We start from the raw sequence: 25,227 nt of genomic DNA, 5'->3' as shown, positions 1-25,227 counted from the left end.
GGGTTATTTATTGCAAGCATAAGATACGGATTGGAATTGATAAATGACATAGACCTGAATTGGATGCCATTTCCTGGAAGGATCCCTATGGCGTGCCGTGCTGAAATTACATCAGTCCCGATGGCGATCATAAGACTTGAATACGGTTTGCAATCTTGAAGCTACACAGTTTTAAGGAATAGATCCAATGTATATGGCAAACTCCTATCGGGTAAACACAACACTCTTTTCCAAGCAGTAATAAAAAGGAGAGGAAGGAGGAGTGGCATTCCCCGTTCTGGAATATGCCAAGAAATGTGATACTATATTGGAGAAAATTAACGTTGATAAAACCGTACTTACAGAAAATTCTTCATTAATAATATGGAAATTAAAGGAATTCAACAATGTAAACATCCCTGAACTATTTAAACTAAAACTGTACAAAGTATACTCTGATGCTCTTCCAGGATTACAGCCACCTATGGCCTATGTTAAAAAATGTCCCTCGCCTGTGTCAAGAATGGGGCTTTTAAGATTCTGTTTTAATGTGCGACACACATCAGAAGTACTGGGCTCGAGACTAAAAATGCTGCGGAGTGACCGTTCATGTGGAATCTGCAAAAATAATTGTGAAGAAAGGCTTTGCCACTTAGTAATAGATTGTCCCAACTTTGTGGACAAACGACAATTGCATATTGTGAAATGTATACGTTCTACCAGTGCGGCCTGCTCAGAGGCATTGTGATAAAAGATGAACGCCGGTGAAACAGCTTGCTTTAGCTCTAGCATTAAATGTATTTTTGAAAGAAATGTGTAACATTTTGGGTGAACCCACCCCCAACGAGAAGGTGTTTATCAAGAAACATATTGTGTCATAGTTTTTAGCTTTTTATTGATTCAGCTGATTACATTCAACTTTTCAATTTAAATCATAAATTTAATACACCATACAAGATCAATCATAAGAAACACATGAAAACCACCAAAAACATGTTAAGAACACAGAACAGCAACAGAAACATAAAAAGATAAGCAGAAGACGAGGACATCTCAGAAAGCCAAGGAAAAAGAAAAAAGAGCAGAACCGTATAATGTATACAATAAAAATTAAGTGTTAACATGTTAACTCTCCATTGAGTTGATGATTAGGAGTTACAAAAATGTCACAGCTTTCACAAGTTATCCAGTTAATTTACATCTGAACCCCTAAACGTCATCTAACCGTAGCGCAAACAGAACATTAATTGTTGCAATTCTCAAAGCAATTCTGTCTGTACAAAAGACGAGTTGCCAAAATGCTTCAGGGTCTAAAATCTTAAAATGTTTAAAGTGTCTTTTCAAATGAAAGGATCGTTGATTATTAAGGTTTGTTCATTCAGTTATGAAGTGTTTCAAAGTTTTGGGTTGAGTTGCACGTTTACAAAAACAACAGATGTTTTGATCTTTACTGATCATTTTTCGTTGAGCCAGTACATCATTGGTGGACCACGAGTTTAATCTCATTCTCAAGCACTCGTTTCTGAGGATGGGAGAAGGGCATTTCACTAGATAGGACTCAATCGTGCAAAGATTTTTGTTATTAAAAGGATTGTTTTTGAAATCTTTGTATGTTAAACATTTTTGCTGCGTTCTAATCCAGCCATGTTCTAATCATTTCTTTTTCGCACAGGAAGGATTCTCCAGAAAAAGATCCAATGATATATCAGCTTCAACTAGCGTATTCACAACAGTCATTTTCCACACCTTAAAGAATTTATGGTCAGTTGAAAAGACATATGAGGCTAGTGTATATAAGAGTTGATCTGGGTTGGAAGCTAATAAACATTTTCTATATATCTATCATACATAGCTTCCAAGTATACAAGCAATACAGCAATGTCATCCCTATCACATATCTAATGATCGCCATCGGTGTGGATTTGGGTAAGTATAGAATTCGTCTCCAAAATCTGCCCTCCAGTTTCAACCAAAAGGTTTCAGGGGATACAGATTTCTTTTTCGGCACCATATAGGATCTGAAGTACAGCTTTTTGATTGTAATATGTTAATAGCACAATACAAGAAAATGTACCATATTTGGCATGTATCAGTGTGGCTTGCGATATTGCCGTGCACATTTTGATCTTGATAGTTGCCAAGTATGGAAGGTCAAACACTTGATCATTGGTGTGGACTCCTAAATAAACATACGCATGCACAATCTACTAAGTGGAGTCAAGTGCAGACCAGCTGAGCGATTTTGTCACTGTTCGAGATTTATTGAAACACATGACTTGTTTTTTTAGATTCATTTGTAACTGATTTTCTACTGCATTTATGCCTAAAGCATTTTGTAGCCGCTGTAGACCCTTCGGAGTTTTGGACAGGAACACTGGGTCATCTGCATATAATAACCATGGAATTAACTGTACACCCAATTTAGGAGCATCTGTCTGTGATGAAAAAGTCGAAGAGCAAGGATGCATGCTTGCTTTAGACCTCTATATGTTGGAATCGGGGCAGAAAGACATCCATCCAATGCTCGTCGAACTTGAATTGAAGTGTCATAATGCTTTGTGCAACAAATACTGTGACTGCTCTTAGAAGAAACTTACTATCAATTCACCTTTTATATATTTTGCACATTTCAATTGACAGAAAGGGGATTCGAGTAATACTCATGAAATTATGTCTAATTGTTATAATTTTGTCACCTCCTTTTTAGTCTGGTGCTTATTTTACTAGTAGTATTGATGAATGTCTGATAAATATTGTATTGTATGAAGTAATATAAACGTTAGAAAACGTTAGAATTGTAACCATCAATACTACTACTAACAAAAATAATTGTAATATTGTCCATTCGTAAAGTGCACCACATGCTGAACAGCCTACGTGCTGCTTAAATACTAAGCTCTACTCTCACACGAGTCAATGTCACCCATTTTGTCATCCTGGCAAAAATGGAAGGGAGGGGTCACCATCGCTGCCTGGGGCGCAGAACCTGCATTAACATGCACATAGGGAGATATGAAGGGGATACGAAATCAGTGGGTGTGTGTGTGGGGGGAGGGGTGTTTTCATGCCTCACAAAACAACATTTGGGAGTGGCGTCTAAGAAGTGTCTGGCACCGACTAAGAATCCCAACTTGTTAATGAAAATCTTAGAGGTGGTGCCCATACAGTTAAAGGAGTGGCATAACACACACGTTCCAGTTTCCGTACCTCAAATGAAAGAGTGAAATCCATTTCAAAAAGGTGCATTACATATAATTTTAATGTCCAAAAAAAACACGAGCTAAATATATTCACGTCAAATTGAAATCAAAATAGGTCAATGCGCCTTCCAGTCCCTAAGTTCTTTTGAAGAAAATCCATGATACTTATACATCCAGTTTATTAAATCATTCCAATGGCAAGACTTCGGTATAACATGCTGCAAAAAACAAACTATAGTTTTCTTCCCTTCAATTGTAAGAAAACGAATCTAATTCCAAATGTCTTGTGACCGATGATGTGATTCTAAACGTTGCCGATAGTGACACCTACTGGAGAAGAGCAGTATTATAACTCACTCTCAATTTACTACAGTGCACAAGGTCCTTCAGCCTATGGTTCTCCATATGTTTTGGACTAGGGTGCCTATGATCTCATAATTAACTATACTGGCTATTGTGCCTGCACTAGGCAATCGGGCTAGGAAAGACAGTTCAGGGAGCCCTGGCGGAGCACATCCCGAACTCAAAGAAATGTTTTGGATCCCAGCCTACTTTAAGCTCTGCACATATGCATCGCAAGCCTTTGTGCACGGGTTCTGCTCGTCTGTACTAACATATTTCTCATGCAGTGCTTCCTTCTACAGTGTGCCCACGTTCACTGCTCTGTAAATAACAGCTGTTACTATTTCCCAAAACAAGGGTGCCATATGTATTGACCCCTGAAGAGTGAAAAGCTATGTTTGACCATGTCAGGATTCGAACCTGCACTTTGAACACAGATCTGAGAATGGGACGCTCAACTCAGGAAGCTATTTGATATGTTCGGCCTATATGCTGCCTGGAGAGTGCCCGTGGTGGTAGCGGTGCGTGGTATAACTTAACATGTACAGTGGCAGTGAGGGAGACACTGCTGACACTGCTCAAATGTGAGCTTAGTAGACGTGACTGACAGATCCCTACAGCTAGTGCTCAACCTGATGAGCTGTCCCGGCTGCATATCTGTATAGTTGCAGGGAGGTTGCACATTAACTCTACTGTGAGTCATACAGATCAATTACAGTTGCCTTTGACATCCCAAAGCTGCCCTTGGTTCTGTGTGTACTTCATTTTGGTACTGCTCCCCTACTGTCATGTTAAGTACACTCCTCGTGGGTCTATAGTATATGTGTGCTGAAAAAAAGAATACAGTCGCAGGTTTAAAAAATATTTACACAAGACAATAATTGGTGGCCAGCAGAGGCCTTACACTTCGTGGCTGTGGTTTCTGCAAGGTTTGGAACATAAACACAGACATTATGTGATTTCAGATTTTGACAGATACTGTTCATATGACCCCTTCCCAACACTCCCCCTTCCCCAACCCTAATGCTGCAGCCTCTGTTCCCCATAGGGGACATACTTCGACCATGCCAACTTGCACCGTATATGTACAGAAGAGGGGCTGCACAGCTCCCCGAGCATAGCTTGAATCGAGGAAAAGCATTCAGGGGCAAAGCAAAAGTTAAACTGGGCATTTCCTCGCTCTCGGTTGAGTGAATAACCCCTGCGCTCATGTTCTGCTTTGTGGACCATCTGTCCAGGGCAGGAGAGGTTTGCAGTGACGATACATACAGGCTATGTGCATGGGCACAGGACACTCTCCGGTCGAGGATCGGTCTCTCCCGGTTGGGCTGCTCATAAGTAGGAGCCAGAGTTGGGGGGCTGTCTCGGCAGAACCTCCAGCCCCACGCAGCAGGAACCTCTAGGGCTCACGAGACTCGCAGCTGCAGGCTGACATGTTGCCGTTTACACCTGTAGTGTGTGGAAAAAACGGTCCTGTCGAAACGCGCAGAGACTTTGGGATGATCTAGCAGCTCCCCTTTAAAACCATGTCTCCGTTTCCTGTGCACAAACTACACACCCCGCAAAATCGATGCCTGCTAGTCGGGGTGCTACTGCAGTTCGGGCACTCCCCCGGGCTACAACTGACCAGACATGCACGTCTTCAAGGGAGATGCGCACCCCACAGTCGGGCAGGAGGTCCCCACGCCGCCGTCCAAACGTGCCAACTCCTCTACCCCTATCTGGGAGAAAGTAGCGACGGTCCAGATTTGGAATTAAATTAAAATAAACTAATTCACTAGATGCATTTCAATGGGGGCATCGGTTCATGCCATCCCACTGACAAACACGGTCACTCTTTTCAACTTCCTGAAGTTCAGGGTGCGCTTGCAGTGCTACTCTCCCACGTGTAAACGACACACTCCCCCATCCGCAAGTTAGGGGGCCTGTTGCATGAAACTGCCTGGGGGCCCCCTCCTTCAAAGAACGGGTGTTACTCACACATATGCCAGTGCCAGGGTGCCGCAACTCTGCTCCTACCGGGGCTCCTCTGCTCTCCAGTGGGCGTCTCTTCGTGCAAATGGGGGAGGTCCTGAGCGGAGGAAGGGGAGGGCAGACAAGCAATGCCCGTCCGCCCGGCAGCCCGGCAGCCGGCTGCAGGGGATGGCACACAATGGACCTCTCTTCTCGCAGCGGGCTGGGTAGCTGAGGGTAAACAGGAAACAGTGGTGCGAAAAGGCAGCAGAGTAAGAGGGAATCAGAGCTTGTTGGCCAAGACAGACAATCCGAGAGGCGCACGGGGGGGATGTGGAGAGGAGTCCAACAGCGCCACTTACTGTCAATAGGAGCGACATGCAAGGGCAGGCACGCATGGAACAGGCGACGAAGACACGGGCTAGGATTGGGTTAACGAGTGATAGAAACATTTGGCAGTGAAATAGAAATGCAGTGGCGGACCTATGGGAAAGGACGTGTAAATGCCAAACGTCACGGCAATGAAACATGATTGAATTTCAGGAGAAAGTGTAAGAACATGTTATTAGCAAGTGTGTACATAGCACTTTATGGCCGATTTCCTCTCGCTTGTAAGCGATGCACTAATAGCTTTTATCTGGAATCTGGCTTGCTCACCACTGCTTGGTACATTTGTGTGGTATGCGACCCGGTAGGCTCCCCGCCGCCCAGATTATTCAGTCTGGCCAGTCATAGCATCCTAAATTCCCACAATTTATATCACAGGCTTCCAAGATTGCACCACAATACAACTGGTATGTATATTCAGTTTGCATGCAGACACTGTATACAGTTACTTAAACCGTACTATGAGCTTGTGAAAGTCACAATTGACCAGTCCAAAGCATGACCATTTCTGTCAAGGAAGCCTTCCACACAGTGACACTGCCTAGTTAAATCAGACTCCTCGGCTAAATGGGCATGACAGGAAGAGCTGAAAGCGGACCATGCTGGCTATTTTACCAAACTCATTTTCAGGCAGACACCTAGGTACAAAAGATGTTTTCTGGTTACATAACAGGGATGCATAGAGGAACTGCAAATAAGAGAGGGAGGGTCAATACTCAGTGCTTTACGTGGGTTAAGAAATCGAGCACTGGGACGCTAATGCATCCTGATGCAATATTTGGGGGTAGGGCCTAAGAAGGGTATTTATTGCTCAGCCTCACATCCTAGTAAGCTAATACCGTTTTAAAAGAGGAGTAGCATGTGTAATTGAACTAACAGAGCCAATCGAGTTTACTTGTGTGAAATAAAAGGGCAAATATTCTGGTTTAAAAGATGTATTTAAATATGGTTAATGTCTATAAACATATTCACCAAAATAAATATATTCAAATATGAAACAGAATATCAAATCAAAAGGGGTCAGTACATACTAATTAAAGGCATTCTAATGATAATACTTTAATGCAATCTGTGTCAAAAATCAAACAATGTATTCTCTTATAATTTCCCTTTCCTGTTTGAAAAGTACCTAATTTCACATTTCTTTAACTAATGTGATTCAAAACATAACTGAAGGCGGTATCTACTGGCAAAGACCAATATTCCCATGCATATTGTTAAAGAAATTTGGTGAGGGAGGTCAATTCACAGAGCCCTGGCGCAAGGACAATATTTGGAGACTGCCAGGACTGGGCCCTGGCTAGTCCTGGCCCACTTACTGCCCTGTCTATACCCCCCATCCTAGACTTAACATTTTGGGGCAGGGCAGGCTGCAAGGCATGTAAGTACAAAAGCCATGGTTACAGAGTCACCTCACAGGAGCATTGCAGGCATGGACTCCTATCCAACTCTGGGCATCTTCGGTTATGGCAGGCATCTAAACAGACACCCATATGCAAAAGATGCATTGTTGGCAAGAAGGCGGCTTGTAGGCAGTTTGTGTAAACAGTAAGAGGTCCAGATAGCCCATGCCCCCACATGTTGGCCATATTCTTTTTACAACAGGCATCCTTGTTGTTTGTTCTTGGCCATTTGTTCTACTTTTTTCCTTTGTAGAATTTAAAATGTGTAATTATTTAAAATCAGTTTGATTAGGCTCATGTTTTCATGTCCTGCACTGGCCTTATGAGGCCAAAACATATCTGGGGATGCTTGTGGTCAAGTGCAGAAGGGATGTGACTTAGCAGTTCGGGCTGGACTGCCCCTTTTGGGGTGGGACCAAGCATGAATGGCACATGGTCTTTCCCCTTTTGTAATGGCTTGGCAGGGGAAGAAAGATGGTCTGGATGGTTGCCCAGAGCAATGCCAGAGGTTAAGGTTAATTCTAAACCTTCCAACCATCACCTCTTTTGTTTTGCTGCACTTGTAGCATATATTTAAACATGTATGAAAATAGAAATAAATGAAAAGGAAAAACAACTTTTAAACTGTAAAAAAAAGCTGTATTCTTAATGAGGATAGTTCATTCTTGACAACTGATTTACAGAGGTCATCTTTTAACTTGACAACTCCCCAACAAAGTCTTCCATTCGAAGATATGTCGTATGTCATTTTGACATGCTAAAATAGATATCTGTGCGCTCATGAAGCACTGTGCACCAAATAGTTGTTGGAATATGGGACAGAGTAGAACATGAGTTCTCACAGGAAGTAGCAATAATGCCTATGGCCAGAGCAAAGACATACCTTTCATGCAGTAATGGATACGCTTTAGCATAATTATGATGCACTTCGCAAATTGTTGCAATATCTGCACCAGCTTTGATTCTTTTTAGCAACAATATCCCGAATGTGGAGCAGTTGATTCCTTACAGCTGGTTTTTCTGAAATGGAAAAATCACTATTCAGTTCAGAATACCCAAGTGCAGTAAATTAGGGTCCTTTGTTTTTTTTGGTTCATTGTCAACATGCATGATTTCATTCCACATATTTCAATGGAAGCGTGAGTGCAATATTTAGCACTAAATATCGGATCTGCCTGCTTGCTTTTTGGGGCTTTAAGTGCTGTCCGCGCAACCTCCAAAGAAAATGAAAGATTTTTTGCTGTGTTTGTAATACAAACTTTTCAGGTTTCATGATTAAAAACAGGTGCATTTGCAAAAAATGTACACACAGACACTGGCCAACAGGATAGAGCCTCCCCTCCAGACCTTGGTTCATCCGGATCAGGTGGGTTTTATACCTGGAAGAAGTGCAGTGGAAAACGATAGAAAGGTTCTTCACATACCAGATACATGTATACTTTTCAAACATAAGCACATTTTCCTCGTACTTGACACAGAGAATGCGTTTGACTGGTGCGTTTGAGAGGGTAAGCTGGATATTCCTGGAAAAGACCCTGATTAGATTTGGCGTAGGATGGAGGATGAAACATATTGTTAGAAGTTTGGATTAAAGAATGATGACCTAAAATGAACTGATGACAGAAAGCCTATCTGAAAAAGCGAGTAAGGCACTATTCGCAAGTGTACACTTCATAAAGAAATGCACATTTGGCTTGCTTCCATGTTTAAATAGGATGCCCTTGCAAAGCATAAATAAATGTGGACACACTTGATTTTGTTCAACAAAGCAACAGAACTTCATCAGATGCGACCATTTCGAAGTTCCTTTTCAATACAGTTTATTGCAAGTGCAAGACTACAGCAGGCCACAGAATATGTATTGAAATCATATGAGTGTTATATTCTAAGGCCCAAGCGCCTGGAATATATTATCAACATAGGATCCCGGCCTGGGTCCCAAATCACTCATTCTCGCAAACTTGAAGCTTAAAAAGAATTGGGTTTCTTAACATGTCCTTATAATATGGATACCATGTGTCAAGAAAATGTATCTGCAGTTTACATCTGATTTATATTCCATCACTAGCTTTACCATGTATTTTAGAGTGCAAAATGATATAAATGTAAGGCCTACTGCATCCTTATGTGAAGCACCACTGTATAGACTTGGTATCTTGGAATGGGCACTGGACTGGCTGACCTCCTACCTAACTGACCGCTCTTCCCAAGTCATCCTGGGCTCCTTCTCCTCACCAACTTCCTTTTCCACTTATGGTGTCCCCCAGGTCTCTAACCCCTCCATGTGGTTCTTTAACACTTACCTTACTCAGCTGCCACTCCTCATCTCCTTCTTCTCAGCCAACTTCCAGTGTTATGCAGACGGCACACAATCCCTTTTCAAACTTCCTACTGACCATCTTGCACTTTCCATCATCTCTGATGCCTATCTGCCATCCACTCCTGGTGCACCTTCAATGATCTCTGCCTCAATGCCAGCAAAACTGAGATCCTTCCCATTGGGCCCCCTGCTCACCCCTTCTTCCCCTCACTCTGGCCCTCTGGCTCCCACTTCTCCTTCATCTGAAGCCAGAAACCTCAGAGTAATCTTCAACTGCTCTCTCTCCTTCTTCCCTCACACTCAGGACATTGCCAAGAAGTCCCACTTTCAACTCTTCCTTCACAAAGGAATTCTCCCTTTTCTCACTTCTCCCCAATAGCCTCCTCCTGAATCTACCCTCTTCCACTCTGCGACCACTCCAGCTAATCCAGAATAGGGCAGCGGGATATCTCCTTGGCCTTGAGCCCAGGGACCGCATCTCTCCTGCCCTAAAACATCTCCACTGGCTCCCAGTTACCGCACAGATTAAATTAAAATCTCTCTGTACCATCCACAATGCTGTCTGGGACCGGGTCTCACACTATCGGCAACTCTCTCTTACTAAATACTCTCCCTCTAGACCTCTACGCTCCTCTGGCATCAACTATTTGTGTGTAAAGTGTTTCGCTAAACAGAGGGCTGGAGGCTGATCTCTTTCCTCAGCTGGCTTCCTCCTATGGAACAGCCTCCCCCTTCCTCTGCGTCTTGAGCAGGACGTCCCCAAATTCCAGAAGCTCCTCAAGACTGTCCTCTTTACCTCCTCCTTCCCTTCTTCCCTCCTCTGCTAATCTCACAGCTGCTGTGATTGGTGACCAGGGCCCTTATATATCCTCGGGGCCCTGGCTTTCCACAACCCAGCTGCTGTCTACCCTTCGGTACTTGCCTCGCCACCCTGCTGCCTCCGTCCTAGAGGCTCACACTTTTTTCCACCCAAGGCGGCTCCAGGCTGTATAGCACTTCCAGTGTTATGCAGATGGCACACAACCCCTTTTCAAACTTCCTACTGACCATCTTGCACTTTCCATCATCCCTGATGCCTATCTGCCATGCAGTCCTGGTGCACTTTCAATGATCTCTGCCTCAATGCCAGCAAAACTGAGATCCTTCCCATTGGGCCCCCTGCTCATACCTTCTTCCCCTCACGCTGGCCCTCTGGCTCCCACTTCTCCTTCATCTGAAGCTAGAAACCTCAGAGTAATCTTCAACTGCTCTCTCTCCTTCTTCCCTCACACTCAGGACATTGCCAAGAAGTCATACTTTCAACTCTTCCTTCACAAAGGAATTCTCCCTTTTCTCACTTCCCCCCAATAGCCTCCTCCTGAATCTACCTTCTTCCACTCTGCGACCGCTCCAGCTAATCCAGAATAGGGCAGCAAGATATCTCCTTGGCCTTGAGCCCAGGGACCGCATCTCTCCTGCCCTAAAACTTCTCCACTGGCTCCCAGTTACTGCACATATTAAATTAAAATCCCTCTGTATCATCTACAATGCTGTCTGGGACCGGTGACCACACTATCAGCAACTCTCTCTTACTAAATACTCTCCCTCTAGACCTCTACGCTCCTCTGGCACCAACTCTTTGTGTGTAAAGTGTTTCGCTAAACAGAGGGCTGGAGGCCGATCTCTTTCCTCAGCTGGCTTCCTCCTATGGAACAGCCTCCCCCTTCTTCTGCGTCTTGAGCAGGACGTCCCCAAATTCCAGAAGCTCCTCAAGACTTTCCTCTTTACCTCCTCCTTCCCTTCTTCCCTCCTCTGCTAATCTCACAGTTGCTATGATTGGTGACCAGACCCCTTATATATCCTCGGGTCCCTGGCTTTCCACACCCCAGCTGCTGTCTACCCTTCGGCACTTGCCTCGCCACCCTGCTGCCTCCGTCCTAGAGGCTCGCACTTTTTTCCACCCAAGGCGGCTCCAGGCTGTATAGCACTTCCATACTTTGCACTTCATTTGCTGCTCACCCACGATCACTGACACCCCAGCACCTACCCACCTTCCGCCTGTTACGTCCGTAATGCATGTGCGCATGCACGAGCCTCGTTATGGCCGCGCATGCGCAAAAAGAATAAAGACGGTCCGTGGGGCAGATGTCGGCGGGACCCTGGAACGATCAGACGTGCGTGTGCGAGTCTTATTGTGTGCGTATGCTTTGATGCTAGTACAGGGCGGCCCGAGGCACGGGAAGCCCCATCTCACTGGCGACGAAGCGGGATACGGTGAGAGAAACTCTCGGCACGTACAAATGTGTCGTTATGGGCATTTTATCTCACGCGTGCCACGATCCTCACACGAGTGACGGTGGCCATTTTGTTTACAGTGTTTAAGGCGGTTGCGGCCCGCGAGGGTGCTTGTGCGCTGTCTAAACACTGAGGTAGACAATCCCTAAATTTTTGGACACTCTGCAGTCTTCCTAGGAAGAAAGACTGCCCTTTCTGCCAAGTCAGGTATGTCGGACACAGATATAGCCAGGTTTGCGGCCTCTAACACAGTCTAAGGTGCCTGTGCGAACTGTGAACATGAAGGACAGCGACGGAGAGGCCTCTGGAATGGTGAGGGTGGTGAGAAGGCAGCATGGCTCATTACAACCAATGCAAGAATTTGACACCTCAGGTCCCCCCTCGAAACTGGGCCCGAGATGGCTCCTCTGGATAAAAAAACTTGACATGTTTTTCGCCGCCACCGGAGAAACAGATGATGATGCCAAAGTGGTGACGCTGTTGTTCTCGGCGGGCAAGAGGTACTGCGCATTTTTGAGTCTCTCACCTTACCTTTGGTAAACTACGATGCGGTCAAAACGCACTAAGGGATCATTTTGTCCCCTTATCCAACGTGTACTATGACAGGTGTGTCATGTGTGGAGAAAAGCAGCACGATGAGGAGTCATTAGATCAATTCTATGCACGTTTGAGACAGCTAGCCACCACGTGCAGATGAACGGATGCAGATTTTGGACAGCGGAAGGGTATACGAACTTGCCGAAAGTAGAGGGGCTAAGATGGACACTGCTGCACACCCAGGCAAGCTCGAGGAAGCTTTTGCTGTTGGGAGACAGTCCCAGACAAAGTCGAGGTGGAGCCAGAAGAGGCAAGAACCTACATCTCCACAAGGCAATGCGGTCATTTGTCAGTATTGTGGATACGATTTGCCACATTCGGAGGACTGTCCAGCCAAATTGAGGACCTGCGGAAGATGCAACACGCCAGGGCACTATGCCAGAATGTGCAGAGCTACCGCCCCAGTTGCCACACAGCGGGGACCCGCGAGGTTAAGTGGCGGATATAGAAAACAACGCAGTGTCGCTGCAGTGGAACAGGATGTCCAAAGACTCAACAGCGCAGAGGAGGAGGAAGAGGATGAAGAGGTCTTTTTCATCTCAAACTTGGCTACCGGGGCGAGGAAACGCAGACAACCGATGTGTGTTGTTGACATTCAAGGGGTCACTACGCAGGTACTAATAGACACTGGTGCCTCAGTATGTGTGTTGGCCACCGAACATTACAAAGCCATCCCAGGCCCCCCTCCATTAGACCAATCAAGGGCGAAGATCTTCACGTTCGGGGGTGACACTCCCCTACCAATCAAAGGGGTGTTTGTAGCTCCTGTAGACGATTAAGGCAAGGTTTTTCGTCACGGATGTGAGCCCGCGGTCCCTCAGAAGCATTAGATTTGGTCCACTTTGCGTGTGCAGTTTACCAAGGGGACATGAACTCTCCACTTCGGAGGATGGGTTGCTACTAAGAGGTCGGCAGATAGTGGTACCTCGGTCGCTAAGAGACTGAGTCATGGAACTGGCTCACACCGGACATCAGGGAGTGGCAAAGACGAAGGCGAGGCTGCGCACAAAAGTTTGGTTCCCAGATCTGGAGGCACTAGTTGAGCTGCATGTGAAAGGATGTTTGTCGTGCCAGGCTGCCAGCCCCGTAGAAAGAGCACCCCCGGTCAATTCTATTCAACGGAGCGAGAAGCCGCGGGGCACAGTCCACACTGACTTTGGGTCTACTGGAAGGGGCATGTACTTTTTAGTGGCAGTAGACCAATGGTCGAGGTATCCAGAGGTGGAACTAGTTGACTCACATGCCACAGATCATACGATCCTTGCGTTGGAAAAGATGTTTGCCACGCATGGCCTCCCTGAAATCCTCTGCTCGGACAATGGGCCGCCATTCACTGGGAACCAATTTGCACAATATCTGAGAGAAAGGGGCATACAACATCGGAAGGTGTCGCCACTGTGGCCCAGGGCGAATGGAGAGGCCGAAAGGCTCATGAAGACACTTAATAAGGTATTCCGCATAGCGGCCAACAGTGTGGTGGAACTAAAGAGGACCCTATTTGGGTTTCTTCGAGAATATAGGTCGACACCGCATCAATCTACTGGTGTGGCTCCGGCCGAGGCTCTGTTTGCGAGATGCCTGAGAGGACTCCTCCTGGAAGTGGAAGGTCGTGAGCTGGGGATCATAGACAATGACCGGGTGAGAAGGGAACGAGAAGCCCACAATGCCAAGGAGAATGAAAGGAGAGGACTGCGAGAAAAGGAGATAGCAGTTGGAGACTCGGTACTGGTACGCAACCGCAGGCCAGAGGGGAAACTGTCACTGCCATATGAACCCCAACCGTGGGTGGTCCCCCATGTCAAAGGATCTATGATTACCGCGGCGAATGCAAGGGGAACCATCACCTGCAGTCAGTCATTTTTCAAAAAGTTTGACAGCCGGCCACCAGACGCTGATCCAACGAGGCCTACGCAGCAGGAGGGAGATGCGGAGGTGCCAGAAGATGACCCATCCTGGGTCCACCACCGACAGTCGGGACCCCACCGCTCAGCTCGCAGGCGGAACGGCGGTACACGGCGCGACAAGGCTGTGCCATCTCTCCTGCCCTAAAACATCTCCACTGGCTCCCAGTTACCGCACAGATTAAATTAAAATCTCTCTGTACCATCCACAATGAATGTAGTCCTGTTCGGCTCAAGGACTACATTCTAGACTCAGGAGACTGAACAGGTGACTGTCCTTGGTCAATTACTCAGTATTCAGAAATGTAATGTTGGTAACGTTCATGGTTGACATGTAAATATGTTGCAGTTGTAATTTGTTGTTTCTTTTGTTTAAAGAAAAAAAGGGATGTTACGTCTATAATGCATGTGCGCATGTGCGAGCCTCGTTATAGCCGCGCATGTGCGAAAAGAATAAAGACGGTCCATGGGGCAGATGCCGCCGGGACCCTGGAACGATCAGACGTGCGTGTGCGAGTCTTATTGTGTGCGTATGCTTTGATGCTAGTACAGGGGGGCCGAAGGCACGGGAAGCCCCATCACACGCCAATCCCCTCTTCCTTATTGCACTTGTACATTCTGAATACTCACAAAGCATAGTAGGTTTGGCCTTTTTTCCTCCTTCTTGCCCTGTGGGCGCTTTGAAACAGAATTGACTTACTGTATGAGCACCTAACAAACGCCCAATAAACACATATAGGGGATAATTCATGGATTATTTGCGCTGAAAAAAACAGGATTTGTGCGCCATTCTGCCCGCAAATCCCCATTTCTTAAACAGGGATTTGCGGGCAGAATGGCGCACAAATCACGTTTTTTTCGGCGCAAATAATCCATGAATTACAGTGATAATTTCAGTGACTAGATTGGCATATGTTTCATTTTAACCATCTAAGTTGTAGAGTCATACAGGAACTAACATTGAAAGTTCTCTTTTATTCTGCCATGCCTGTAATTCACTTTGAAGCACATTGCATTTAGAACTTGAAGTTAGCATGGCCCAGAAATATTCCCATTGCTAAGGGGAGTTCAAAACTGTCCAAAGGGGAACTTGAGTCTTGAAAGTTTAGGGGAAAAATGGGACAAAACTTGTAACTCCTCCAAATTGTATCACAGCATGATCATTCATATGTCTAATTGTGCACATATATCTAGATAATCTGATAATATTAATTGTATTAAACTAATTTGTTCAGATCCAAAATAAGGTCCCAAAAACGAAATTGCCATTTTCTCAATAGAAGTGCCCCACCCCCCCACCTTTTTGGATTATTGGACTGAGAAAACCACACCTCTGTTAATAGTGTGAGAAGTTAAACATACAGAGAATATTAATATGGAATACGGGGAGATGGATCTTGAAGGACTTTTATAACAACTGGAGATGGGAGAGCCAAGCTGACAACATTTTGAAGGACTGACCTCAGGCAGCCTGGGGAGAGAAGCCCTTACAGAGACAGATGATCAGAGCAAGGACCTCGATGGGAATAGCAACTCTGGAGAGAGGGCCCAGGCTGGCTTTGTCACAATAAGATGCCACACTTAAACAGGTAAATAAGACCCCAATTCAACTCAAAATAGTCCCTGTGGACTGTCCAAGATAAATTCTGGGGGAATAGAGGACTGGGAGTCCAGGGGAATGCAATTCGAGAACAGAAACATAGGTGCTGTGTATTTAAATGCCCTGTGTTCTCCCATTTACATTAAACACAAAGTGAAAGGTTATTTTCTTTAAAATCCAATGTAGTTTGTATTGAGAAACTAAATTTAAAACTGAATGCATCATAGATATCAAATTAGATGTTTGCACAACACAAATGAGTATAGGGGATTAGTTCTGTTCAATAAGATATGTGTAAAGTGTTAAAACCTTGTAATCCCTAATCTTTGAACGCATAAGCAGACCCACATGGAAGGGCACAAGGGGTTTAACATTGTAGATGTTACTGGGGAATATGACGAATCAAGGGAATTCATCCCTTCTGCCAAGGTAAGCCAAGGTAAGGCACCCCCTTTCAGACTAGGGAGGGGAGTCTGCTAAGCCTTAAACCACCTAAGGGACAGGGCAAGCTGGATCCCACTGGGGGTGTGGCGACAAGGAAAGATGAGACTGACCAAGTGATGCCACGGTGATTACTATAAACTTTTATTGAGACAAAATGATAACTTATCTAACCCTAACTCTAATGGGGGTTGCCTTCCTAAACTAAAGAAGCTGGGGCAAGTGTCAGGAAGTCTGGAGAAGTCAAACAAAAAGGTACCATATTGGTAAGGGCCTGGGTCAGGGATATTCCTATTGCTACAATAATCAAAGTCCAAAAAGAACACAGCCATCTTCCAATCCAGGAGAATGGCTCCCTTACCCTGGATGCAAAGTCTTTCAATAAACTGATATGTGATGAATCCGAAGGTATCATCACTCCTTTCCGGGAAGTGACCCCCTTCCATGTGGCCAGGGGACGGCAGCCGCTACCTGATCCTGACCTTGGGGGCTGCTTTATGAGGAAGAATCACATGGAGGGATATAACCTTCGGGAGGAGGTGATGGTATCAGCAGGTGAGACAAGGTATCCCCCTTTCCCCTTGCAGGATAAACCTCCCATTTACAACACTCTAATGGCCTATTGTAAATCATCCCCGCTCCCTCCGTAGAGAGTAGTGACACCCTTTTGTTACAACCTATAGACCAACTCTCAAACACAGACTTTCCTTGTAAATCTGCTTCAATCATTTGTCATAATTCCAAAATACCAATCCTCCATGGCTGACTTGCCTTCAAATCCCCTTATGGACATTCATTCAACATTTTCATGCAAGTTGACAAAAAGGGACTACTGTTCCCATAAACACCTCAACAAGGTGACGAGTAGTGAAGGAATGCAGAGCAAGAGAAGCCCTGAGCACAGGCAGCACTCTAGACACTCTAGTTGCTGCGAGAACACACCTGTGCCTGGACATTTAAATCAGGACCTCAAGAAACTAAGGGCGACACTGGTGGGAGCGGGCTGCTCCTCTCTGTGTGATCAGAGGTTTGGAAAAAGATTGGTGGAGCCAACCGGCTCAGGAGCTCAGAAGTCGAAGGCTGCGCAGAGAAATCAACACACAGCGGGAACACCAGGAGACAGTACAGGGCTCCTGGGCATTTGCCAGAGTCGGAAAGCAGCAGTTCACCTACCGGAGACCTGTGCGAAGCAGGCCAGCCCAGCTGGAGCCACGGGAAGCAGGGAAGAAGAAAGCAAACAGTCTCAAGAAAGAAAGCACTCAAAGACTGTTTCTGGCGGGCTACGAGAGGAATAGGGAACACCACGAAGAGCTGGTGAGTCCACGCTTGGACAAAGGGAACACTGGTGCGTATTGGCGACCATGTCAAATTCGAATAATTAAACATAACAGAAATGAGAGAGAAAAGACTTACTCTCAAATCTGGATTCCAACACTCCCTCTGTTCATATCCTCCTTGATCTCTCTTCTGCTTTTGACACAGTCAACCACTCCATCCTCAAAAACCTTCTCCTTGATACCCTATGTTTCATGGACTGGGCACTGGCATGGCTTACCTCCTTCCCTTCAAACAGACCTTTCCAAGTACAAATTGGTCCTTTTCTCTCCTCCACCTCACTCTCTACCCGTGGGGTCTTGGGGCCTGGGATCTCTTTACATCCTGCTTTCCCCCCATAAATACCTCCCGGACAGAGTCCTGCGGTCTTCTGGCTCCAACTCTCTGCAGGTCAAATGTTTCTCCAAGCAGAGAGTGGAAGGTAGATCACTTTCCTCGGCTAGCTTCTCCATCTGGAATGGCCTCCCTCTCCACCTCAGACTTGAGCCGGATCTTCTTAAGTTCTGGAAACTTCTCAAGACTTTCCTTATCTCCTCTTCCTTCCCTCTCCCCCTCCCCTGCTAACTCTCCATCTGCCAATGCGACTGGGGCCATGTCCCTTCAGCATCATACAAGGGCCAGACCACCTCCTACGAGTCCCCCCAGCATCCTTTACCAGCACATGCCCTCAGGCTCCCTTCCCCAGACTAGCCCAACTTGGTCCTCCCTAATCACTGCACTCACCCTCCCCCTTCCCCTGACACTTGCCACCTGGGCCCACCCAGCACTTGCTTGCCCCCACCCATGGGGATACCCCACTCCTGCACTTCTCCCTCTACCGTCTCCCCCTTGCAGTTACCACCTTGTAATGCACTTGCACGGTAGGATTGTCACAAGGCCAATATAACTGTGTTTTGTTTGCTCTATTTTTTTTATTCCCATGTCTCCCCCCACTCCCTCCAGCTTGTCTTGTGGTGCCTGGAAACACCTGCATATAGGCACCATAAAATGCCCAATAAATAAATAAAAAGAGCTGTTTACCAAGCCAAAGAGAAAGTGAAAGTGCATCTTCTAAAGAAAGAAGACTTTGAAGTTTGCAAGTATGTGTCGAATAGACATACAAGAAACACTAACAAAATAGCATACAGTGCAGAGAGTGTATTAGCCAATAAGGATAATGAGGTTAACTCTCAAGAGTGGAAGTAGGAGCAAAGGCACACAAGTGGAAAGCCCCGGCAGGAGAGTATACCAGGCAAATACAAGAGTGTGATTCGAAGAGGTCCTGGCAGGAGAGTTTACCAGGCAAATATAAGAGTGTGATTACAAGAAGCCTGACAGGAGAGTAAACCAGGTAAGTGGAAGAATCTGATTGCAAGAAGCCTGGCAGGAGAGTACACCAGTCAGGTATTTGTGCACAGGGAAAGTCCTGGTAAGGAAATATACTAGTTAAGAACAAATTAAGAAGAATATAAGAATAACCAGAAATGAAGTATCGGTCCAAAGGACTAAGGCACAAAAACCTGGCAGGAGAATACGCCAGGTATCCTGACAAAACAAGAATGAAATAAGTTGTATATCATATTGGTGTCAAACAAGAGGACAATTAAGAACGGCTATTTGTAAGAAAGTGTGAAGAAGAACCCAGGGGAAGGGAAACATACTGTGGAGCAAGGAAGCATATCCCTACGAGACCTCTTGTTGCAGTTACCTATTTCTTTACCCATTTGAACACTGAAGGCCAAAGACATTATTTTTTCACCTTACAGTTATTTTCTTTAAAATGTGAGGGTCAAAATAGTACTTTGGACACAGGACGGCTTTGTTTCGGACATTCTGACAGTAACAGATCCTTGGTTTTGAGTTCAGGTAGGGAAACGCCTCTAGTGCAGGGACAGTGAGACATTTTTCCAACCCCTCTTTTATTGATCATTAAATGTCTTTAGCCAAAACCATGTCTAACTTGTGTCTGAGTTTTATTCTGGACTCCTCACAGATAGTTCATAAATGTTCTAACAGAATGTTGGCACCCAAAATTATATAGGATTTACAAGGGCCTAGGAGAATGACTCCCTTCTCCTAGCTTATTCCCCAAAGTTGGGTGTAGACTTTAACCCGGCTGGTATTTCTCTAGACAAGGTTCCAAACAGTCTACTTTTATTATTTATCTTGGTGGATCCCCACTAGGATGATGTAGATGTTCCCTGCGTTTCTTTTCATTTATAAGTATCACACTCTTGTGGAATTTATGAGGGATCTGTGCAACAAAATGGTACACAACTTTGTTATTTTCTTTACTGTTCATTCCTCCCAGTCCCCTCCCGGCCTTAGGCGTATTCTCTTTTACTTCTCATAGGGAATACTTCACTGGCTTCACCTGGGTCGAGGGTCAACTTTCCTTACAGTTTCTTCTTCTCTTGACCACCGCCTTGGCTGATCAGCTCCTATTACTACTCATTCTTCTTCCAGCCACCGCCTGGGCTTGTTAGTTACGTGGACGGTTTCTCTCTGAAGCCCTTCACTGATGATGGTCTTAGCACAGTTGTTTGACTGCTCCATCCACTGATGACAGGTCATGCTATCACTTTTCCTTCTGTCTGCTTCTGGTGTGCCGGCCTCCTGATGACTTTCAAGATGCTTCTCGAGCGCCCCACTGCTCGTCTCAGCAAGTTTCGAGACTGGCCTTGCTGCAGTCTCCTGGAGCCTAAGTCCAATCTTGCGGGCTCCCAGGCACCCCCTCACATGCCAGGTTCTCCTTCTGCTTGTGCAACGGCTCTCACAAGCCCAATACCGCACTGTCCCGAGCTGGACGGGTCATAGAATGACAAAGAACACATACCTTCTTTGCTGTACAGTTTAAGTAACAGGGATGGCCCCAGTGTAACGTCGGTCCAATGAACTACAGCTGGTCGAGAGATTTTTTTATTTAGCTTTAGTGGTTTTGAATTCTGGTATGCTTCTGCCTTTGTCCACCAGTAGGTTTCGCTGTATTACCCTAATACATCATTTGAGTCATAAACTTAAATGCCGTAATTTCTGACCCTGATGTGAGCTCATGGGATTGGGAGTTAAAGGGGTATCCTTATCCACAGGAGGGAGAGTTTCTCCCCATGAGATCATGCTGCATATAATCACCCCAAGGGTGTCTATTGGTTAGTGGCCACACCTCCCTAGCCTCATGGAAAGGGGCGCCCCTCTAGGGAGAAGTGATGCTATCTGCAGGATCATCACATACACTTCCCCTTAAACTGATGGCTTCCCCATACTCTGCCACAGGAAATGGAGACAAATACACATTTTCCTACTCCCTCCCTTTCCTGTGTTCCACATTAAAATAAAAAGGCTGTAAGTCTAAAAACCAGTACATAATGCGGGGGTTCATGTCCTTACGCAGACTGAGCCATGTTGAGGGGGAGTGGTCTGCACCAAAGTAAACTTGCGACCAGTAAGGTAATACCGTAGATGGTTTACAGCCCACTTCATCGCAAGTGCATCCAGTTCTATTGTTGCATAATGTTTCTTGCAGGGAAACAGTTTCTTACTCGCATAGAGGACTGGATGCTCTACCCCATCATAGTTTTGTGACAGGACTACTCCAAGATCAACCATTGACGCATCCATCTACAGAATTAATTCTTTGTTCAAATGAGGTATTTTAAGTACCAGTTCATTGCCAAGGATATGCTTGAGGGTATCAAAACTAGCCTGGTCTTGTTATTTCAGCGGACCTTCTGTGGTTCAGCATTCTTTAACTTATCGGTCAGGCATGATGTTATACTTGAATAATTTGGAATACACCGCTGAACATAGCCTGTCAGGCCCAGGAATGCTCTTAAGTCCCTTTTACTTTTAGGGGGAGATGTCTCACTAACAGCCTTTACCTTATAGACGTTAGGTTTTACCAAGCGGTTGCCCACAAAGAAACCTAGGTATCCTACAGCTGATTGGACTAAATGGCATTCCTTTAGATTGGCTGTCAAACCCGCTGTCTCAGGGCTCTCACAAGTTTGTACAGGTGGCATAGATGTTCCTCCCAGGTTTGACTATGGATTACTATATTGTCACGGTATGCGCCACCAAAGCTGGAATAGGGTCGCAGTATCTTATCCGTAAATCGTTGGGATGTCGCTGGGGCGCCATGGAGTCCAATGGCAGGACTGGGAACTGGTATAACACTCTACGAGCAGAGAAAGCAGTTTTTTCCTTGTCAGAGGGGTTTAATTGTCCCTGCCAATAGCCCTTGTATCAATCGTGGAACTGAAAACCGCAGAACCCAGACTGTCAATAAGGTTGTCAATCCAAAGCATCGGGTAATTGACAAACTGGGATGTTGCATTACGTTTTCTAAAATCTATGCAAAATCTCCACGATTGATCTGGCTTCGCGACCAGGACTATTGGCAAGGATCTGCGGATTTCAGATGGTTCTATGATTTCCGCCTCTAACATCTTCTCCACTTCCTTGAGGATTATTTCCTTCCTTGATTCCGGAACTCTGTATGGACGTAGATTAACTATTTTTCCAGGATGAGTTTCTATATGGGGTTGGAAGTTCCTAACTCTACCTGGCTCCTCCTTAAACACATCAGCAAACTGATCACGCAGATCCTGTATGTCTGTTGTTTTTCAGGAGGTAAATCAGATGGTTTTATACTATAACTGGCAGTCTCCTCAAACAAGAGGGCAGTCATGAGCATTGAGGTGTTCTTAACAGGGTCTTCCTTCCACTCCTTAGTAGATTTATATGATAAATCTGAGTTTTTAGTTTTCTGTCAGGTTGTGACATGCGATAATTATATGGTCCTGTCAGTTCTAGTATTACATGTGGCCGTGCCACATGGAGGTCATTTTGTGTTCTGATGTTGGTAAGAATACCAGCACCTTTTGACCTACAGAAAAGGTTGTTCATTTGGCCTTTCGATCATAATACGCCTTTTGGGTTCCTTGTGCTTTCTCTAGATTTTTATGTACTAAGTCTCGAACCACAGTTATGTGTTCGTTTAACCTTTGGGCTGTCTGTTATAAGGGAAGTACAGCCTCCTCAGGGTCCTCCCAAGTTTCTCTGAGCATATCTAGAACACCTATGGGGTCCCGATTACACAAGAGTTTGAAAGGGAAAAACCTAAAGAAGCTGGAGAGGATTTGCAAATTGCAAAAAGTGCCCCAGGCACCATCAAATTCAATTTTGGCCATTGGCCTCAACCAGCTTCTTAGGTATATTCTTCGGGGTTTGATTACATCGCTCCACTAACCCATCTGTCTGTGGCTGGTATACAGAGGTACATAGCATGGTAATGAAACTTTGCACAACACTTCTGCCATAAGAATGTAGCTACCTTTCACGACAAAAAATCGAACTGTAGCTACAAACATAACTGACTATCCTCTTACGCACACCCCTCCAGATTATTTCCCTAGTGTACATCTATCCACCCTTACACATGCCAATTAGACATGGGTGACTAGCAGGGAGTCGACCAAATCCTCATAACCTTTAATGGACCTTATTTACACACGCATACTAGTACCTCCTAACTTTCCCATTCTTCGGACGTTGGTACCTCCGAAGGCGTTCAACCTACAGCTTGTTGGGACCATACCCATCGCGAAAGGTTCTATTCTATACAAATTCTAAAAGCGTGGAGAGGAAAAATGCATTGGTTATAATGAAATGAAAGCCTAAAATTGGTATATTCAGCAAATTCTAATACATTTGGGTTGATTAATTATGGTGGATATATTCTGCGTTCTTCCCGCTATCATTAAGTGGCTACAGTCAAGACCCCACTTAATAGTAAAGGTAGAATTCTACCAACATCTGCATTCCCTATAGTGGAATACATTCTGCAATTGCCTAGAAACCATAGCATGGTCACCCTCATGTACTCGACTAAGAGCAGCACCCTGGTCAACTGCCCAAGTGCTATACAATGGCTATCAAAAGAGCTCCTCTGCTGCAAAGGCTACAATCGGTGCAATACAAAGTCTACCCTCACAACATCACCTGAGAGCAACACCCAGGTTGCTCTCCTGAATAATTCCAAGTGCATCACAATGGCTAACCGCACACATCTTCTAAGTGTAACATGTTGGCTGCCTTAATGGATATTCACAGAGCAAAATCTTTGCTACACTTATAAATCACCTAAGAGCAGATGCAAGGGCCACCTTTCTAATGATGTGGTTGAACACATTGGCCGCACTCACAAATACCGCCAGTGTGATACATTTCCACCCCCCCACAATCCATCTAAGTGCAATACATTGCCTACCCCCAAATCTATCTAAGTGTAATACATTGCCCATCCCAGAATCCATCTAAGTGCAATACATTGCCCACCCCCAAAATCCACCTAAGTGCAATACATAGCCCACCCCAGAATCCATCTAAGTGCAATACATCGCCCACCCCCAGAATCCACCTAAGTGCAACACATTTCCTGCCCCCAATAAATGTAAGTGTGGCCCACTGCATGTCCCCAAAATGCCTCAAGTGCAACACAGCATCTGCCCTCCAAAATACATCTATCAGGCTATCCAAGGAGTGCAGCAGGTCATCTACACAATGTTCTGATTTGAAGGTAGTAATGAAGGAAGTGGCAGGGCTTTCATTGAGCATAGTAATGGCTCTGCTCACTGAGGCTACCACCTTACATGAATTGTTGCTGTAGGGTGCTATATCAGGTATCCATGGGCAAACAGGGATGGGAGCTGCCCAGAAGGGAGCTGGCCTTTGCCTTTGGCCCTTACCCAGCTGCCCGGGCATGGCTGCACTAGGAGGGCCTCTGAAATGCAGCCGTTCCTGTCACATGACGGATGGGACAGCGACCAATGAGAACCAAATGGGTGGTCTGGGGGGAGGGACAGGGAATGAATGAAGGTGGATGGGAGAATGCAGATGGAAAGCACTCAGAGGAGGCTTCAAGGACAAAGGAACAGGGACACCTGACTGTTTTAGCCAATTGCCAATCCTACTTGCAGACCAGCTCAAAAACAGATTTCAAAACATAATAAAACACAGGAAAAAACCCTCTAGAAACAACCAACCAGACCAGAAAAATTCATTGTAAACTCACAAATCATTCCTCCCAAAGGCACTTTACAAGCCACAAAATGGATGGGGAAATCTTAGTTAAACACACTCAAATCTGCCAAAAAGCACCAGCCGGCACCTAGGATCCCTTCCCCAGTGGTTCATTTGCAAGATGGCTACAAATTACAATCAGGAAAGACAGAAGGAAAGCACTCAGGGGAGCCTGACATGACAAAAGCACAAGGACACCTGACTGCCTTAGCCAATTGGAAAGGGGTGGATGAAGTAGGAAGAAAGGCAGAAACAAAGAAAGGACTACAACACAAAGCCAGGGAATCATACTTGCAGATAAGCTCAATAAACAGATTTCAAAACATAGTAAAAACACAGAAAGAAAACCTATAGAAACAACCAACCATGCCAAAAAACGGATTGGAGACACAAATCATCCCTTCTAAAGGCACTTTACAAGCCAACAAACGGATTG

At 45.4% G+C, this 25,227-nt stretch overlaps 1 protein-coding gene across 2 annotated transcripts in view; it reads right to left on the bottom strand.

Annotated features, from left to right (window-relative positions):
- Nucleotides 1–5,749, bottom strand: part of LIMD1 (LIM domain containing 1) — a 681,428-nt gene extending 675,679 nt beyond the window's left edge. Inside the window, exon 1 of one of the 2 annotated variants that reach the window (XM_069613346.1) lies at nucleotides 5,502–5,749. The gene's annotated coding sequence lies outside the window, so the exon portion shown is untranslated. The remainder of the gene's footprint in view (nucleotides 1–5,501) is intronic. The other variant, XM_069613350.1, reaches the window with a different exon arrangement.
- Nucleotides 5,750–25,227: the final 19,478 nt, after the last annotated feature.

This window comes from Ambystoma mexicanum, chromosome 5p (genome assembly GCF_040938575.1).
Source record: "Ambystoma mexicanum isolate Mex_15411 chromosome 5p, UKY_AmexF1_1, whole genome shotgun sequence".
Taxonomy (NCBI): domain Eukaryota; kingdom Metazoa; phylum Chordata; class Amphibia; order Caudata; family Ambystomatidae; genus Ambystoma; species Ambystoma mexicanum.
This window is presented reverse-complemented; position numbering and strand designations above follow the sequence as displayed.